The sequence below is a fragment of the Panthera uncia genome, chromosome B1 (genome assembly GCF_023721935.1).
Source record: "Panthera uncia isolate 11264 chromosome B1, Puncia_PCG_1.0, whole genome shotgun sequence".
Taxonomy (NCBI): Eukaryota; Metazoa; Chordata; class Mammalia; order Carnivora; family Felidae; genus Panthera; species Panthera uncia.
In genome coordinates, this window is record NC_064811.1 from 57424968 (window position 1) to 57445635 (window position 20668).

The 20668-nt window shown below is 38.2% G+C and overlaps 1 long non-coding RNA gene across 2 annotated transcripts in view; it reads right to left on the bottom strand.

The window, feature by feature from the left end:
- Positions 1 to 410: 410 nt before the first annotated feature.
- LOC125922804 (uncharacterized) overlaps positions 411 to 20668 on the bottom strand; it is a 50762-nt gene continuing 30504 nt past the window's right edge. The window contains exon 3 of one of the 2 annotated variants that reach the window (XR_007457795.1): positions 411 to 1371. This is a non-coding gene — a long non-coding RNA (uncharacterized LOC125922804). Of the gene's footprint in view, positions 1372 to 18191; positions 18284 to 20668 lie in introns of those variants that run through there. The other variant, XR_007457796.1, reaches the window with a different exon arrangement.

Genomic DNA, 20668 nt, shown 5'->3' on the forward strand with positions numbered 1-20668 from the left:
ATGACCTTGTTTGGATTTCAGCCTATGACTTTTCAGGGGACACAAACATTCAGACCATAGCAAAAAGTAATTAAGAATATGGTTTCTGAAGTTGAACAAATATGCTTAGACACCGTTTACCAGCTGTGTGACCGGGGACAAGTTTTTTAGCCTTGTAAATCTCATTTCCCTTCTCTGTACAGTAAGAATAATATTAGTGCCTACCTCACAAGATCACTGAAGATATTAAATAAAGTCATGAATCAAATATTTATGAAAGCATGCCTGGAACAAAATAAGCAATAACTTAATTGTTAGCTCTCACTGTTTATCTCACTTTTTAATCATGTCTCTGGGTTTGGGATAAAATAAGTTAGATAAACTTTGTTGCCATTTATTTGTGTGAAAATAACACGATGCAACTCAATTTATTTTTAAAAGCATTTATTTTTAGATCATTCTATAAAACTGCTGAACACGAGAGATTCCAAAAGAAGAACCACAAATGATCCTTGCTTTAACAGCACATAAAATTGTTTTAGGGGACAATATTTGGATGTAAAGTGGTTAAATAACCAAACAAGGCAGTCCATAACTTAGTGCCAGAGATAGGGGTTCAGACATAAATTTGGAAAGTCACTCTGAAAACTTAGAAACCAATGTGGACTGGAATAACCATGGAAAAGTTGAGATTTAGGCTAATAAAGGGGAAGATTAGAGAAAAGAGCATGCTAAGCAAAGGACAGGATGAAGAGGAAAACAAATCTCAAAAATAGTGTGACTAGTGTGGCACAGTGAAGAGTGTGCACTAATAAAAACTTGAATGGAGGCGGATCAGCCACTGGGTGTACTTAACCAAGAGCACTTGACTGCCAGGCTGTAGAGCAGGCAATGAGGAACCATGTGGTGGTATGAACAGATTAATAATGGAGAGAGAGTAGTATTTTAAGAACGTTAGTTTGGAACGATTGCAGGTTGTATAGGGAAAAAGGAGGTAGTCTGCAGATCGGATGGGGAAAGAGGAGGCGGAAAGCAGGAAAATCAGTTAGGAAACTCTTACACTAATCCAGGAAGAGGCAGAGAAGTTCTGGAGAAAGCTGGTGACAGAAACAAGCAGATGGTTGTAGCTTTATCAAAAATGAATTGATAGGACTGGGCAAATCCATCAGCTATATAGGGTGAAGTAAAAGGATGAGAAGTTGGCTCCACTTCTGATCACAAAATCGTCGGACAGATGTGTCCTCCTGCAGCCATCTGAGTCCTTTCCATCTACCCTGTCTTCTCGATACTTGTACAAAATAGCTGGCCACCACACTGGAGAATGTAGGTTGTTTTTTAGATTCCCAGGGATATAGAACCTAAAACCTAAGTTCAGCAAAGCTGACAATGTACCTGTTGAGAGGGAAAGTTTAAAATCTGCATAATCAGAATATTTCGGATAATAGTCTATCTGCTTAACATCTTCACCACACGCCTCCTTTGCTCATAGTGCCATTAAAAATGTTCAGTGTTCATTCCTGAAACCAACCCTGGACTTCTGGATCCAACAGTAGAGTCAATTATATGATTGCTGAAACATCAAAGCTTTTCCTCACTAATGTCCTTACCAGGGGACATAAATAGGCAGGTCTTTTCTCTCTGGTTGAGGCAAACGCCTATGTAGTTCAACCCAGCATACTGTACATTCCTGTGTGATTTTATGTGTTTTATCATTGGCAGATGGAATATCTGCTTTTCCCATTGCTATCAATTGAATGTGTGCACTGCACACCCTGTCCAAAGCAGACCTGTTTTGTCGGGCAGAAGTCAGGGCTCATTGCCCTGGGACAGCCCATTTCTTGGAAATGCTCAGAGGATTTTCAGTTTCCCTTTTTGAGGTATACAAGGAAAATATTACCCTGGGGAAATATCAAAGGATTTCCTGACATCAGCCAGAGAAACAGGTGCACACATATTTGATTTGATAAAAATGGGGGATACGAGTGCAGTGGATACGGCCCAGGCATCTAATTTGCCCCATTCAATAATTTCATGGTCCACTCAGAGAACTTCCATCCTCAGTGATCACTGTCTCCATAACAAATTTGAACGCCTTAGTCTGGAATTCAAGTTCCTTCACAATCTGGCCCCAACTGACCTTTCCGACCATATTATGCGCTACACCCATTCAAGGTCCTGCCAAACTAAGCCACTTGCTGTTCCCTGAGCCACTACCCAAGCCCTGTGCTTGCCGCTGTCCTTTCTTCAACTCAAAATAATCTTCCTCTACAACCCAGATTTCCAAATTCTTGATATCCTAAAAGTCCTTTCACCAATCCGTGAAGACTTTCTCCCTCCCCCAGGTGGAAATCAGCTATTCCTCTTTTATCCTCTCGTTGCAAGTTATTTGTATTTCTCTGAAAGTACTTCCAAGTTCCTCCTTGAAATGTGGTCAGCGATCTCGCCTGTGGATTGTATACTTCTTGGGGTGTCTTTGCCCGATTCACCTTTGAATTCTTCATGATAAGGTCTTGCGGCTACAGCAGGATGGAAACAGTATTTGGAGGAAGATGACTTTGATTCAAGTCTATCTCTTCCTGGCTGTGTCACTGTGATCAAGACCTTAATCTCTCTATCAAGTCCTAAATTTCAACATATTTCTCAAGATTAGATATGATGATGGTATGGAAGCCATTATTTAAACTGTAAAAGACAAAATAGCTTAATATATTTTATGACATCAAGTTAATATTAATATATTATAGATGAAAAATCGGTAGGGAAATAAAGCTCTTTGTTGACATTGCTATAAAGATGATTTATTCTTCTATATAATATCACACATCTAACCAATTCATTCCACAATTGGAACACCCCTGAATTGGACCTGCTCATGAGAAGACAAGTTAAAATATGATCCTGTTACTAAAATTGCTAAATCCTTCTCCTCTTGTCTCCTAATCATTGGTCCATCCTCTTGGCGTTTTTCTGGCTATGTTACAGTGATTCACAAAAGCTGCCAGTAAGGTAAAACTGAGGTAGTGCCATCACTGAAATCAAAAAGACTACCATTCATTCGTTCCCTCAACAATTATTTACTGAGTGTTCTTAAAGGGCAGGCGCCCTAGAAAGATGAATAAGAGAAAGTTTCTTCTTGCTTTTGGGACATTTACAGACTAGTAGAGGAGAAAGTTAGCCTGATATCAATTTCACTGCAGTGTAACATGGTATGTTAGGTTTTGAAGTGAGGTAGAAATAGAGTGCTCAATAAAGAGCTTGCCTGATGAAACTAATTCCATGGTTTATGATACCCATTCATCATCAAGAAAAATGTATTCCCACTTCAGTGTGTCTTTAAAGTGTATTTAAGTTGAGTCTATTGTGAAAAAATGTGGATGGTGAGGATCTAATTTATGCCTGTTTTCCACACTCCATAGTGGACTTGAGTCTCGAAATTTCCTAGAGAAAGTCTTGTTTATAACTCAAGAGTTACACTAAGTATGTTTTTCATTGTCCCTAACAAAAAGGCAAAGCTGGAAAGTATTGAAAGGGAAAGAGAAATCTCTTAGGGTTCCAGTGACCAAGGGTGAAAGGGGGAGAGCTGAAACAAACAAAGTGGGAGAGTTAGATATTGGTTGGGTTTGGAAAAAGAGGGATTCCACCCTGCCCCATTGAAGCAGGATGCATGTGTGTGTGTGTGTGTGTGTGTGTGTGTGTGTGTGCGTGTGTTGTAGGGAGAGATAACTGAACACATAAAGGTTTGGTAATCTAAGGGCTGAGGCACACTCTGCCTTTCCTTCCTGGGAGTGCCCTGAAAAAGGAAGCAAAGTCCTTGGATACCTGTCAACATGGTGGAGTACAGAGCAGGGAGGCTGACATGGTATGTTTAGTCTCAGGGGTCTCAGAAAGGACAAGGAAGAATTCAAAACAGCACTGCTCCCTGGACAAGAAGAACAGTTTCTTTATTAAATAACTGTAATCATATATAATATATAAAGACAAATACTGGTAATAATTCATCTCATCATTTTTTTGTTGACAATGAATGACAATTTGGTGGGTGTTATTTAACTCACTCTTAAGTTGCCTGGGCTGAGCATAATTTCCAGGTCTGATTTTCTATAATAACTTTTTGAACTAAATTTGAGAAAAATCTAGAAGTTGTAAATGAAGAATGAAAATGCTGGAAACCAGTATTTTATTTAATTTCATTGAAGTTCATGCAAGTTGAAATAACAAATGTACAACTAGATTATCCATCTTATTTACATATTCTTGGTCACTTATTTGGCACTTTATTGAGACATTTTCTTGGTTTCTAAATTTATTTATATCTGTGACATATGTCATCTCTGAAGACAGTTCTTCAAGAACTGGTTTTATTATTGGAATACATTAATTTAGTAGTTTAAAGCTCATATATGGTGATTAGGTTTGCTCAGTTTCAGGATCATATACCTGGGAATTTCCCTGCTTTGTGCATGTTTAGAAAATAATGAATGAGGGGTGCCCACAAATGCTAGGGAATGATTCACATTGGTTCAGCTCCCATCAACATTTTAACATTTTTGCTTCATCTCAAATTATTGTCTGTTCTGTAGCCCAACACTATGTGGTCTGCATTCCAATATTTCTAAAATCTTATTTAATTTTATGTGGTTGATTAACATATTTATTTACTAATATGGTATAGATATTTATTATATCAAAAATATATGCTATAGATGCTCAATGCTATAGATACCTATCTGAAGCAATGTCTCTATTAAGCACAATTTTAGTTTTTTTTAAGTACCTTTTTCTAAATTTTGAAATATCAGCGAAACATTCCATGGATTTCATTTATCAATCAACATTTGACTCTATTACTTAAACTTGAATATACTGACAACATTACTTGCAATTTTGTACAAATTTGTAAAATTGTACAAATGTATAGATAATACAATACAGACATATATATTGTGTTATATACACCCATATATCTTATCTTTTGTATATATACATCCATATATACATAGATATAGTGTGTGTGTGTGTGTATATATATATATATATATAGCCATATATATAAATATATACATGTGTATATACGTGTGTATATATATATATATATATAAATATATATATATATATATGGCCATATATATATATACTTATGCAGATAATGTAACACAGCTAACTCACACCTACATGTTAGTTTTATAGCACATAGAAAAATTGTTTAGTATTTGCATAGTTTTTACTTTTATGTTTTTTATTATTTTATCATTTATTTATTTTAGAGAGAGAGAGAGCATGAGCAGGGGAGAGAGGTAGAGGGAGAGAGAGAGAATCTTAAGTAGGCTCTGTGCTCAGCATGGAGCCCAACATGGGGTTTGACATGGGGCTCGACCCCACGACCCTGGGATCATGACCTGAGCTGAAATCAAGAATCGGACACTCAACTGACTGAGCCACCCAGGCAGCCCAATAATTTTTAAATACTCATACCCTTTGACCCATTTATTCTACTTCTATGATTTGTTCTAATGAAGTAATTATAAATACACAAGAAATATTAGCCGCTAAGATATTTAGTGCACCATTATTTGTGCTAGAGAAAAATTCAAAACTGTTTACATTTACAGAATAGGAGAAAGGGTAGATAACCGGTATTATAACTCTTTGAGGGAATATCATACAAAATGATGTTTACAAAGATTTTATAATAACATGGAAAATGCTTATGTTATAATGGTAATTGAAAAAAAATTTAGACACAAAATTGTTCATGTACAGATGGAAACTAAGAAGAAAACAGAGCTCTCAAATTATTCATTCTTTAGACATGTCATCTACTACTTAGCTCTATTTCCATTAGAGGAAGAAAAAGAAAAAACACCCTAAACATACAGAGGAATACGTATTTGCCTCAATATAAATATCTAGGTACTTTAAAGGCTACAAATTTCAACTAAATAAAAATTAGATTCCTTTAGTTACAACCCAGCACTTAACAAAATTGCTCTGGATTTTTACACAACCTCTTTAACTTCCCTGAGTCAATTTCATTTATTAAATAGTGGTGATAATATCAACATCTTCATGAGATTTTGGTGAGACCTGAAATATATTATTCTTGTGACTAAATTAAATTAGTGCATGTGTTTTGGTGTTGAGACACAACTACAGAGTAAGAAACACGTGCTCATACTTATATACACATAACTCTTTAAATCAATAGGGGAAAGATAGAAACTTGGGGAGGGAGGAATCAATCCTTTACAAAAAGGCAAATTTTGAAAGAAAAAAATTGTCAGTTTTTGAGAATAAAAATCCACATCTTCCATGCTCTAAGCCATCTCTCCTAACATCATCATGAAACTCCTTCATAGGCCTTACACGTACAACTTGACAACTAACATATACCTTGAGAAGCTTCTCAGGGATCTTGCCTCGGTTGTTCATTCTCTTTCCTTTATTAATAATTGCTGCCTGAAAATTAGCCAAAGGTGACGTTAAAGAAACCAGAGGGCAATACTGCTTTCATTCTCAGAGGCTACTGCCCCCTGAATGATGTTCCCAACTTTCAAGCCAAAAAGCTAGTTAGACGGTGACTGAGATGTTCTCTTCCGTCCAGCGTAATCCCATTAGAAGTCCACGTCAGGCCACATTCTCGACTTCCTCTCCCAGCTGGCAATGTGAAAAAGCCCATGCCTCTGTGGTTTAGCTACCCGTTGTTTTGAGTAATGACTTTTATGATGCCACAGGCTGCTGAGCCAAAATAATATGGGATCGTAAAAGAGGAATGCTTCCGCTGAAAATGGTCTCCATACAAATGGCATTCAGAGACCAGCAGAGGGGAAATGAGGGCATCTACGGTTTTACCGTTAACATCAGGGCCAGCGGTAGGAGCCAATCAGGAAAGCTGATCCCCTTTGCCTCCCTTTTAAGTGGATAATCTCAATGCAGAACATGTACTCCTGGGAGTTTCTAACCTCTGACCCTGCCACTTTGTGGTGCCACAGTTAAGATTTTAAACTCATTCGGGGTACCTGGGTGGCTCAGTCAGTTGAGCACCTGACTTTGGCTCAGGTCATGATCTCGCGGTTTGTGAGTTCAAGCCCCACGTTGGGCTCTGTGCTGACAGCTCAGAGCCTGGAGCCTGTTTCAGATTCTGTGTCTCCCTCTCTCTCTGACCCTCCCCCACTCACACTCTGTCTCTCTCTCCTTCAAAAATAAATAAACATTTTAAAAATTAAAAAAAAATTTTAAACTAGTTCTCTCATCTTAGGTATTTCCTTGCCTCATGACACATGCTACCATTCTAGATTTGATAGAAGAAATATAGAAACTAAGACATCAGGTCTAGTGTCTCTTTCATGATACTGCTATGCTGGTAACTAGGTTTTTTTCTTCAGGACAAACTTGGCCTCCAGTTTCACTCCTGCCTATGTACCCTTAATATTTCCTGAGAACTTAGACCACCATGAGGCTGTGTATGGAGAGCCATGCATCACCATGTTCACATGGTCTCACGCGTTATGATCACTCCCATGAGATTTTTGAGACAGGAATCTGCATTATAACATCTTTAAACCTGGATAGACATTTGGTTGCACCTAAGAAGAATTTTGTTCTATTTTGGTTTTTTCCTCACATGGCTCAAATAAAACAGGAGCTGGATGGCAAACACAGGGAGCAGCCTCTATTCTTGGCATGAAAAAACTAGGTAAAGGGCTTAATGATGTCCCTGGTACATAGTTGACACTTTCCGAACATTCATTCAATAGGGCATTATGAATCAGAGAGTTGAGGAGATTTCAATGAAAATGCAAACGCATGCCTATTAGATTAATTCATGACTTACTGTGCTTGAATAGTCATTTGTGAATCTTCATATTGTTTGCATCCAGAACTGTAAATACTCAATTTACTGAACTGTGCATGTACTGAAACTATCAAGAAGACTATTGTAGGAATTGCTTGCTAAGGGAATCTGAAGTTTGTAGCATTTCTAGTGTTTATACTAGAAGTTTGAACCCACAGAAATGGATTCTCCCCACCATTAAGAAAGAAAGACAGGCCAGCAAGTAAAGTATTGATAATGTACTGATCTGAGTTTGTAGGAGATGGTGAGGGTGTGAGCCCAAGAGTGCCAGGGCCCAAGCACAAACTGGTAGGTGGGGACAAATCTGGTGGAAATAGGTAGTGACAACTGCAGTGGGAGACAGAGGAGAGGCCTCTCAATAGAGTCTGAACATTAGGCTGATAACGTGAAATGTTAAATTTTGACAACTTAAATAACATATTAATGTTATATCTTTGTTAAACCAGGATTTGCACGGTGGGCTGGGAAAAGGAATGTTTATGAGCACAGGTATGCCTAACCTTTGTAATCACATCTGAAATTAAAGACTGCTCTTGCACAATCTTCATAAAGTCATTATACAATATTTAAGATGCATGCAGGTTTAAAGAATGACATCTCCAGCTTAAAATGACATATTATTGTCATCAAATATTCCACTTACCACTCCCAGATTGAGCCACTCTCTCTCACCCTTAAATGAACTAATATCCTGATTAGGTGTCACTTATTTCCATGCAACTCTTTATTACTATCTGGGCCTTAAACAACATATGGCGTCATTTTATGTTTAACTCTTCTTCACTGGATGCCATACTTTCCACTTATCTACCCTACTATCAGTCCTGAAGTCTGTGTTAGAGTCACTTTGATTCTACCATCTGTTTACTCATGTTTAATAAGCACCATTCTTCTTTTCTCTCTCAACACCAACACCACTAGCATGAGAACATTGACGAATGGTCCACTTGCTGAGCAGAACTAAATATCTCACCCTCAGTTTCACATAATACTTTGAAAATTCCAGATGCTTGGGGTTTTGTTAATCTAAGGTGTCCTGTTACAGAGAAGTAACATGAAGTTCAGAACTGAAGTCCCAGCTCTGTTCACCACAGACTAAGTTTGGCAAGCCATTCGTCTTCCTAGAATTCATTTTGGTAACTTATAAAATGGAGGGGCTGAACTACATGTAAATTATCTCCACTGCCCTTTCCAACTCTAATATTCTCCTTTTCTTTCACTCTTTTCTTTCAGCATGGATGAATAGACACACCATCCCCATTATTAAATTGTTTTTCTTTAAAACTCTCTTTTGTCATTTGCTGGAAACATTTACGGGCCAATAGAAAGGAGAATGTTTCTACACATGCTTCTCAAAGTATAAACTAAGCCCATTTTCAAAAAGCATTTTCCGGTCAATTTGGTTCAAGGAACCTGTCTTAGCCTGCTTAGTATTCTGTGGGATGTGTTCAGTAGTCACTAATATTGCTACTGATAATCTGAATATGTAATGTAACACCTTTTGCTAAGGTAGGCTTAATTTGAACCCCATCTAAGGCAATTACTAGTATTTCCAAGTATCTCAAAACTGATACATTCCCACCTGTATGAAGTCTTTCCAAGGAAGGATTCTAGGATAGCATCACACAAATACACCAGTGTGGGGAAGATATGATTTCCATTCTTATAGTTTATACACAGTTGGTTATTACTCCTAAAAAACAATCCCTTTAAACAGAAACATCCCATATTTAACGCCTGCCAATTTCATATTGAAAAGTGTGAGGGAAATCAATTAAACAAGCTTTAAGTTCCTGGAAAATGAAAGACTTTTCTCCATTATGAAAATGATAATTTATCATTTCTTTTCTTCCCATGAATGTAAAAAGTCATGTCTAAGAGTCTCTACTTAAGAAAAGTAGGCACATGGTTGATGTGAAGGCCAAGTGTGTGTTCTGTTTCCATTCACTAAATGCTGTTTGCTTTATACAGTATATATTTATGATCCCTGAAATTGGGGTACTTACTGAATTTAATCAGAGAAACTTTGTATTTATATGAACAGACTCCAAGAATGAGGCTGAATTTTTTATATTCCTTGCTAATGCACGTTGAATAACTGTGATAGGCAATGAAAGGGGTGTTACTCATGGGTCATCATCCATTTATTCATTTAAATAGTACTTCTTGAGTGTAACTACTAATTTCAGCTCAACAAACAATTCTGAATGCTTCTTGTGTGCCTGGGACTGCTGGTTGCTTGAAGTACCCATATGTAAAATATATATAACTAAGAGTCACATGTCATGGAAAAGCCTCCAGTTTCTCCTTTGAAATAGGAAAGGAAGAAGAGTTGTAAGTGGGTATTTGTGTTCACAACCTTTAAAGATACAAACACTGTACTTAAGAGTTTGCTAAGATATTTTTGAGCCCGTTCCTGTTTGTTCATTCAATTTAGAAGTAAACACCAGAAAAGTCTAGAATATATTAGTTCTGTTCTAGTATCCAAGGGAACTTGAATTGAGCAGCATACTTTCTTTTATAATTAAAATCTTGACATCTTATTTTGAATTAACATATTTATGAGGGAACTGTATTTTCTTTCTAATCACCATTTTACCTCTAGCCGATATTTACAATATCAAACTTTTTTTTTTAAGATATTTTTCAACGAGTGCTGGTGGAAATGAGCTAATCATTGTATATGAGTAAACCACTTCTCCACAAGGGCACTATTTTCTTTCAAAATCATGAAGCTTTTCATATTTAGCTTCCAAAATCTCATTAGAATGTCTCCTTTTGGCAACGACATTGGTTAACAATAAATAATTCATCAACCTCAAGAGGCTGAGAAAATTTTGAAAGGTGCTCTGGTTTAACAAAAGTGAAATGGTTTAGTTTATACAGTGTACCAAGGAATTACAAATAGGTAAAAAGTTCATATTTGTACTTTGGAAGGACTCTTGATGAATAATACAATAGCATTTCAACTGCATTATGCAAAATGTTTGCTGGATCACATTACCTTCTCCCCCCCCCCCCCCCCCCCTTGAACATGGCTTTTTTTTTTTTTTTGATATATGTACTGTCTAAATTTAATCAGATTAACTTCTCTTTAATACATTTCTTATGTCCCCTAAAACTTGCTCTTGCAGAGTAAAGATTAAATTATATAAAGATCTATGGTCTTCATAACATCTCTGCTCAAATAGCTCATTGCTCTATGGAATATATTATTGGGAAAGATTATGTGATACTCTTTCCTAGAGCTCTTTAAGAAAATAATTTGTCTGCAGTCATTTACAACAGCTATAAAAATGAGCACTGACCTGCATTTCCCTTCCTCCCTCTTTCTCTCCTTCCCTACCTTCCTTTTCAACTTCCTGCCTTCCTGTCCTTTTTCATTCCTTTCTCTTCCTTTTCTGTAAGCTTCCTCTTATTTTTCTCTCTTCAAACATATTGTGTCCCTATTATTTGCAAGATACCATGTTATACGCTGGGAATAAAAAGATGAAGAAGTCATGATCCTGTAATATCAGCCGTGACATATAATAAGTCCAAAATAATCAATGACATAATACAGATAGATAAGAAAATACCACTGAAGAGTAGAGGACTGCAAGACAGATGTGCCTGAGGCCTGGTATTTAATTTTAACTGATTCCAGTTTGTCTGGTTTCCACAAAGATCCATTAACCCCAAACTGACTGGGAAATCTCGTCAAGATTAATTGGTCCCTCAGGCTATATTGGAAATCAATGGCTGCGATGCTTCTAAAATTTCGTTTTGCAGACTTTTAACAGCCAAATCTCTCCTTTCTCATTCTCACATTACCTCCCACGTTCCTGTGCATTCAATCCCAACCCAGAGGCCACTGTCCCTCTCTCTTTATCCTTTTATTCTTCCCAGAGCTGCACAGCAGGCATGCGGAGGAGGAAGACAGAAAACAGAAAACTTTTCAGTGTGGGCATCAAGCTGTCAGCCTGTTCCTGTCCCATCACTCGGATCAGCTCCTCCTCCGCGAATCCCCACCCTTAGCACACTTACTCAACAAATGCCAAAGACTGAAAGAAACAGCACAATACAAGATGGTCTCTCCAATTAAAAACAAAACTCCATAATAGCCATACAATTCACGGAGAACACAGGAAGAGAGTATCTCAGGGCAACTTCCCAGCAGGTCCTGACCTTGACCCTGGGCATCTGGAAGAAAAGGGCATTTGAGGGGAAGAGGGAAGGGTGGAGCAGGTGTCTGAGGCGGTCACTGTTCACCTGCGTGCATACATACAGCTCCCTTGATCCTCACTTCCACCTACAAGGGAGGTACGTGGTTACTCCCCATTTTATAGTAAGAAAACGGAGGCACAGACCATCTCAAGTAGCAATGGAGTTTCTAGAGTACTTTAAGCGGACATGCAGGCCATTTTAAGGTAATATGGCAAAGGATATATATTACAGACATGTGCTTAGGGTACTGCCAAACTAAAAAGCTAGAACACACCTTTGTTTTTGTTTTAAATAAGTTTATTTATTTATTTATAGAGGGCGAGTGAGTGTGAGCAGGGGAGGGGCAGAGAGAAGAAGAGAATCCCAAGCAGGCTCCACGCTGGCAGTGCAGAGCCTGGTGTTGGGCTCAACCTCACCAACCGTGAGATCATGACCGGAGCGGAAATCAAGAGTGGGACCCTTAAACGACTGAGCCAGGGTTAAACGTCCGAAACCAACCTTCCCCCTCCCTTCTGGTCTAGAGAACTGCTTAGAGAAGCCAATGGAGTCCGCTCCACACGCCATACAACTCCATGCCTCCTCCAGGTGAAGAACTATTCTTTATCTTGCAAACGTGACACATAATATCCTTTTATTTGTAAGTGGCCCCGCATATTTGGAATTGGATTGCCACTGGGCAAGGTTACTTGTCCCTCTAACCTTAAGTCTTTGATAATTATTGCAACTCCTAACTTCCTCATTTCCATCCGATATTCACTCCACTACAACATCCTCTCCTAGTATTGGCAGAGGGTGAAATCAGCGCTGTGACATCTGTCAGATGCTTTTTACTAATTTTTAAAAATTTTCCTCTGTAAAGGCTGCACCTGCAAGATACCAGAGGATCTTTTAAAGAAGGTACTTAGGATATGTTGTCCTTTTATAAGTATACAAAAGGGGGAAGTGGTAAGCATCATCAATATGCCAGGTATAGTTTGGTTCCAAACATTAAGCCAAAATCCTGCTAATTTTTGAGGAAAGAAAATGATAATGTGAAATAGTAGTAAATGCGAGTTTTAGTAGCTCCCCAACTCTCTGCAGTGACTGGATTTGGGCCATTTGAGAACAATTTCTACTGTTAAATCAACATAGGGATGGAGAGAAAAACTTGATAAGCTATTCCCAGCCTGGTGACTTAGGAGTTAAACTTTAGAGCTGACACCCCAGAATTTGGTAATCTTCCCACCCCATACAGTACTTGGCTGTAAAATCGGTGAAGTAGCCTCCTTCCGGAAGTCAGGTTTCCTGGTAATACCATAACTGGTTAGGTGCATATAATGGTGAATTTAACAACTAATCCCCTTGATTTTCAGAACAAATGGCACCCACAGTCTTGCTATTGACCTTCTGAATTGTGAATAAGATATGCTAGGCTTCCATAAGCCACTGGGTGTTCAAATGACTCCCCCACCCCCCCAAATCTGAGATGCTATCTTCTTTGTAATGAAATGACAAGACAAAATTATATCAGAAAAAGAACACCCACGTATACACCTGAAATCATGCAAACGAACATTTTGAAATTCAGTGGTAATTTGAAATTCAGTGGCCTCCTGTAGACTTCCTTTCCTTGTACAGGCAAAGCTAACTATTTTGTCCCACAACAAAACTGAGGCCTGCTGCCATTGTTCTTGCGACTAGTGAATCACAAGTCAACTGTCACTGGTAAAATGGGCACAAATTAGTTCCATCTTGGAGAGAAAGGGCTTTAGAATTCACAATTGTGGAAATAACTAACATATCATGTTATAATCATACGAAGAGAGCGTACATTGTAAAAATTACCAACACAGAAAGTTCGCTTGGCTGTACTATGTCTTTAAACACTAAAACTCCAAATATAGGGGCACCTGGGTGGTTCAGTCAGTTAAGTGTCTGACTTCATCTTGGGTCGTGATCTTGTGGTTCGTGGGTTCAAACTTCACATTGGGCTCTGTGCTGACATCTTGAAGCCTGGAGCCTGCTTCGAATTCTGTGTCTCCCTCTTTCTCTCTCTGCCCCTCCCCTGCTCATGTTCTGTCTGTCTCTCTTTCTCTCTCAAGAATAAACATTTAAAAATGCTCAGAAAAGTAGATATGTTAGAGTAGATAAACTACAAAAGGCTAGAAACCCCATTAGCCAAATTTGTTCTGTAGAGGACCAGAGGAAACCCCATTTAGCAAAGGCATAAGGAAATCGGTGGTAAGAGGGACATCAGCATTATTGAGAAGCTCAGTAGTGGTGTCCTCTGTAGAATAAGGGCAGGGGAATGAGACGCTGTTACAGAACTAAACTCCCAAAGCAATAGAGGCCAAATGATGGTATTTAACCATCAGAAGCAAAGTGGGTGCAATTATTGCAATGAGAGGCAAGGTTGGTAGCCAGGAGTGGCCCAAACTATGGAGAAGTATGGGGAGGGTCAAAAATATATGATCTTCCTAGAGGCATGGTACAAAGGCAGCCAACACAGATATTGCTTAATTTATATAACAGCAAAAAATTGAAGAAGAATGCTTAGGAGGTTTAAGGAAGCTGTCCGATGAAAAAGTCAATCCCTGGCCCAGTTTCCAGATCTGACTAGGTTTCCAGATGTAGAACCCATTAATTCAGGGAGAGGCCAGATCCCTAGGATGAAAGACCCTGAAATACCAGGGCCTATGTCATTTACTTGGGTCACCATGAATTGGGGAAGGAGTAACAGTAGGTAGTTTCAAAAATTATTGAGTATGGAAAAAAATTATTGAATATGGGGTATCAACTGATGCTGATACCCAGATATCCAATGTGATACCATACCAACATCATTACCTGTAAACTACATAATGGAGTAGCTTAAGTTCACAGTGCATCCACTGGATCCACAGAACCACCTGGTGGACATTTCCTTGAAAGCTGTTGATGGGGGGTGGGAGGGAGGGGAAAGTGGGTAATGGGCATTGAGAAGGGCACCTGTTGGGATGAGCAGTGGGTGTTGTATGGACACCAATTTGACAATAAATTTCATATTTAAAAAATAAATAAACATTTAAAAATTTTTTTAAAAAGAAAGCTGTATGCATATTGAAATGGACAAAAAAAATTAAAAAAAAAGAAAAAGAAGAAGAAAAAAAGAAATGGACATATTTGGAAGTTCACAGAACCCGCACATTAATCCCTTGACCTATGGAGTAAGAATTACCCTAGTGGTTAAGGATAAGTGAAAATGTCCGAAATTGGCTCACTACAACAAAGCTAATACATTTTTTAAATTACCATATTCTGAGGGGAATAGTAGATATCAGTTCCAGTCTTGAATACCTAAAGAAGTGATACTCCCCATCATATCCATTTAAACCATAAGTCTGATCCTCACAAAAACCACATGGATCATGACAGATGAAAATGGAGCAAAGAAACCTCAATTTTGTTGTGCTGAATGTTTTCTATTTTTAATTTTTTTTTTTGAGCAACCTCCATACTGTTTTCCATAGTGCACCAATACACACATTCCCACCAACTGTACACGAGGGTTTCTTTTTCTCCACATCCTTGCCAATACTTGTTATTTCTTGTCTTTTTGAGTCTAGCCATTTTGACAGGCATAAAATGATATCTCATTGTGGTTTTGATTTGTAGTTCCCTGATGCTTAGTGATGTTAAGTATCTTTGCATGTATCTATTGGCCATCTGTATGGAAATATGTCTATTCAAATATTCTGCACATTTTTAATTGGATTATTTATAGTTGTTTTGGTGTTGAGTTGCATAAGTTCCTTATATACTTTGAATATTAACCCTTTATTGAATATATCATTTATAAATATCTTCTCCCATTCAGTAGGTTGCCTTTTCATTTTGTTGATGGTTTCCTTCTCTATGCAAAAGCTTTGCATTTTGATTTAGTCCCAGTAGTTTGTTTTTGCTTTTGTTTCTCTCACCAGAGACATATCTAGAAAAATGTTGCTACAGCTGATGTCAAAAGAAATTACTGCCTGTGTTCTCATCTAGGAATTTTATGGTTTCAGGTTTCACATTGAAGTCTTTAATCCATTTTGAGTTTATTTTTGTGTATTGTGCAAGAAAATGATCCAGTTTCATTATTTTTGCATGTACCTGTCCAGTTTTTCCCATACCATCTATTGAAGAGCCTATCTTTTATCCATTGTATATTCTTGCCTCCTTTGTCATAGATTAATTGACCATATAACAGGCTTTCTGTTCTATGCCATTTATCTATATGTCTATTTTTGTACCAGTGCCATACTGTTGTGATTAGTATAGCCTTGTAATATGTCTTGAAGTCTGAGATTGTGATACCTCCAAACTTTTTCTTATTTCTCAAGATTTCTTTGGTTATTTGGGGACTTTTGTAGTTCCATACAAATTTCATTTGTTCTAGTTCTGTGAAAAATGCTGTTGGTATTTTGATAGGGATCGCAGTGAATCTGTAGATTGCTTTGTGTAATATAGCCATTTTAACAATATTAGTTCTTCCAACCCATGAGTATGGGTTTTTCATTTCTTTGTGTTATCTTTAAATTCTTTCATCAGTGTTTTATAGTTTTTGGAGTATGGGTCTTTCACCTCCTTGGCTAAGTTTATTCCTAGATATTTTATTCTTTTTGGTATAATTGTAAATGGAATTTTCTTAATCTTTCTGCTACTTTGTTATTAGTGTATAGAAACAACTGATTTCTAGGTATTGTTTCCTGCCACTTTAGTGAATTCATTTATTACTTCTAAGAGTCTTTTTAGTGGAGCCTTTAGAGTTCTCTATGTAATAGTATCATGTCATCTGCAAATAGTGACAGTTTAAATGTGATATCTTGACAAATTAACACACCTTTGGCATGTGGCATGCAGCCGTTGATCCAGCAAATTTTCTTTTCTATCCCTACAAGAAAAGAGGATCAGAAGTACTTTGTATTCATGTGAGATGAACAAGAGTGTACATCCATGGTCTTACACTAGGGCTCTCTTACCTTCTATCTTAATATAGTCCAAAGGGATCTGACTGTCAGGATGTTCTGTAGAACATTGCATTAATGCATTATCTCAGTGACATTATGTTAGTAGATAATAATAGACCAAGATCTACAAGATATACACCAGAGCATAGGAAATAAACCCACCATATCAATGAACTTTTAGGGTTCATTGGTTAGGACATATCACTGAACATGACATGGGGATGAGAAGCACAGGATACACAGAATACATCATTTTATAGTATTTCTACCATGTACATATAACTTATATAAATAACTTTTAGAGCATAGAGGAGAATAAAATGTGGCCTAATAATTAGTAGTTAGTGAGGTCTTAGTACTTACTATCTTTGTTCGGAATACAAATTACTTAATTGTTAAGTTTGTTTAAGTTAATTTTTTTAAAAGATTTTAGTTCTAAGTAATCTCTACACCTAGGGTGCCTGGGTGGCTCAGTTGGTTAAGCGACTGACTTTGGCTCAGGTCATGATCTCACAGTTTGTGAATTCGAGCCCCATATTGGGCTCTGTGCTGACAACTCAGAGCCTGGAGCCTGCTTCGGATTCTGTGTCTCCCCCTCTCTTTAGCCCTCCCCTGCTCATGCTCTGTGTCTCTCTGTCTCTCAATAATAAAAAACGTTAAAAAAAATTTTTTTTAAGTAATCTCTACACCCAACGTGGGGCTCAAACTTACAGTCCCGAGATCAAGAGTTGCATGCTGACTAAGCCAGCCAGGCACTCCATAAGTTGATTTTTAACAACAACTGCATTTAACACAACTTTGGCTTGCAAAATTCTTGAGACTTTAACAATCACCTTCTGTGAGTTGGTTCAGTTTGACTTTGGATCATTGGCAGAGAGAGAATATTTTACCCTCCTTCTTCACTTTCCATATCTACACTTACCACTCAGGGTAGAAAGCATGAAAGATTTCCATGAAATTAAAAATGCTCTCATAGTCTAAAGTGCTTACCCTGTTGGAGCTAGCCCATACCACAAAGACCCTGATGGTGTACCTTCACCAAGCCATTTTTTTTGTGCTCCACTTCCCTTGACATGTACTTCTTTGATCATTATCATTCACAATAAGTTTTGAAAAAAATTTTTTTTAATTTCTGAAAATGCATTTACTATTGAAATATGAACATACTCTGTGTTTACACTGTCAAACATTGCAGATGACAAATCTGTTGAGTAAATACCTCCAGAACCGAAATGGAAAAACTCCAAAGCAATTGCAAATTATTCCAATTTCCTGCACTCTGGAAAAAAGTAAGAGAAGTAAGGGAAAGGATCATAAGGATATGGTAGGCAACAGGTAATGAAGGTCCCTGCTCTGGGTCTGCACTTGAGAGGGCCCCACTCAGGCATGCAGTCATACTCCCTCCTCTCACTGAGCAAAGAGTCTACAGGACCAAGGGGGGTGGCCACCAGAATCCATGTATCCTTCTTATAAACCACATTTTATACTCAAACGGCCCTGAGCTGTTTCAGGGCCTGTGAAGGCCTTATCCCCAAATTCTTGCCTCTGAGGTGAACCACTTCTGCACCTCTGGAACAGATGGGTAACCAAGAAGCTACTTGTTGCCTAGTGGGGAGGAGTTGGGATAGAACATGAACTTGCAGCTACATGTTCTAATGTATATATACAAGGTCCTTCACAGTGTGAGACAGACCAAGGTAGGTAGAGAAAAGTCAGGCCATAGGCCAGCCCTCCATCTATAGTTTTGCTAGGGCCATCAAATAGTAGAGGTGAGCCTACGGAAGAATATTTTGAGTAGAGAGATCATTAAGTGGAGATGTTTCTCATCCTTGGTGTTAATCTTCTTAGTATCAACACAGAAATCACTAGGCCTTCTCTTGAACCCATAGGTTAGCAATCTTTTCTATTTCTATGACCACTGAGGAAAGATGGTACTACCATGACCAATCCCATTCCCTCCCTCCCCCGGACCTGGGTCCTGTCAAAGCTAATCTTCTAGAAGTTCACATTCAGAATTTTTTGTAAATCAAGTCTCACTGCCTAGGTTTGTTACCTAAGAGACTTGTGACCTGCACATTTTCATGATTAATTAGTTGTTTATTTGGGGCCCCTCATTGGATCCAACAATGCTCCGTGTTCAGGTGTATTCCATATTCTTAATAAAGCCTGATTCCTTCAGAAATTCTCAATCCTACTTACCCTGATTTAGTGTTTGTGAGAGTAATCAGTTCCAGGGCACATAAGTACCTTGTCAACATGCAGTGTTCCACACTGACTCTGAAAGGATCCTTGTGGGCATCAGTAACTTCAGAGTCACTGCCATCCAGTGCTGGGCCTGTTTGTCATTGTTTTTAAAAGACCATACTCTAGGGGCGCCTGGGTGGCTCAGTCGGTTAAGCATCTGACTTTGGCTCAGGTCATGATCTCATGGCTCATTGGTTCGAGCCCTGCGTTGGGCTCTGTGTTGACAGCTTGGAGCCTGGAGCCTGCTTCAGATTCTGTGTCTCCCTCTCTCTCTCTGCCCCTTGCCCACTTGTGCTCTGTCTCTCGCTCTCTCTCAAAAATAAAAAAAAAAAAGTAAAAAAGACCATATTCTAGTGTCTCATTACCATGTTTAGTGCCCTGCTCTCCAGGGTCACCAATTCCTTGATACAATAAAAAGAATCAAAACATTTTGTGCATCTACTGTCAAGTGCAATCATTTTTATCTTATTTGAAGCCAGTGAGATGAGTCCAAATAATCTCTTATTTAATCTCACCTTCCTTAGAAAACTTGCAAGGCTTGGGAAGGGAAATGATAGTTTTAAAAAAAGAAAACCTAAGGGGCACTAAACTCTAAGCCATCATAGTCTTTTTGAGAGTAGACTTACTCCCCATGTGAATACATAAATATAAATATGTAATTTATTTGTTATGTATCCATGTATATATAATATATATGTATATATGGCCATGTATGTGAACATATCTGAGAGCAATGAAAAAGGGTGGCATGGAATTCCAGAAGAGAGACACTTTGGAGCCAACTAGAATATGACACATTCACATTGTTTCCTAACAAAAAGGGAATGTCTGAAAAATGAAATCAGTCTTCATAAGCAGAACTCTTAGATGTCTCATTCCACTGCTCTCACAATTGCCCTATCTCTTGTGAACTTTATGAACCACTGAGTACCCATCCTCTGAGAAGGCTTCCTCTGTTGTCTAATTCACAGTGTTCAAGTTCTCAGGGTGCCTTTTGACTAGAGTCTTCCTTATGGCCAATTCCTTGAGGAATTAATCCAGCTTCATTTCAGTACCACACAGGGACAGTTGTTCCTCTCTAACTAACTTATTTTAAATCATCCTCTGAATGAGGAAATTCTCTGTAGGACCTCACTGTCTCTAATTGCTTCCCACTTGTAATCATCTTTGAAGGGAAACATCTGCCATTGCCTTCATTCAGGGTGAGTGCTTGGTTTTGTTTTCTTTTTCTGGTGTCTCAAAGCACTCACCTCCCTCTCCTTTATTTGGGATTGTGTAGGTGAGGTATATTGTGATACCTTTTCCCCTGCTGGGAACAAAACTCACATACTTTAATCGATGGACAGTCAGTGTTGATTCGCCTCTTAGATTTCTATTTGTCCTGCTGACATTGTAACCATTTACGAGCATTTTGCTTACA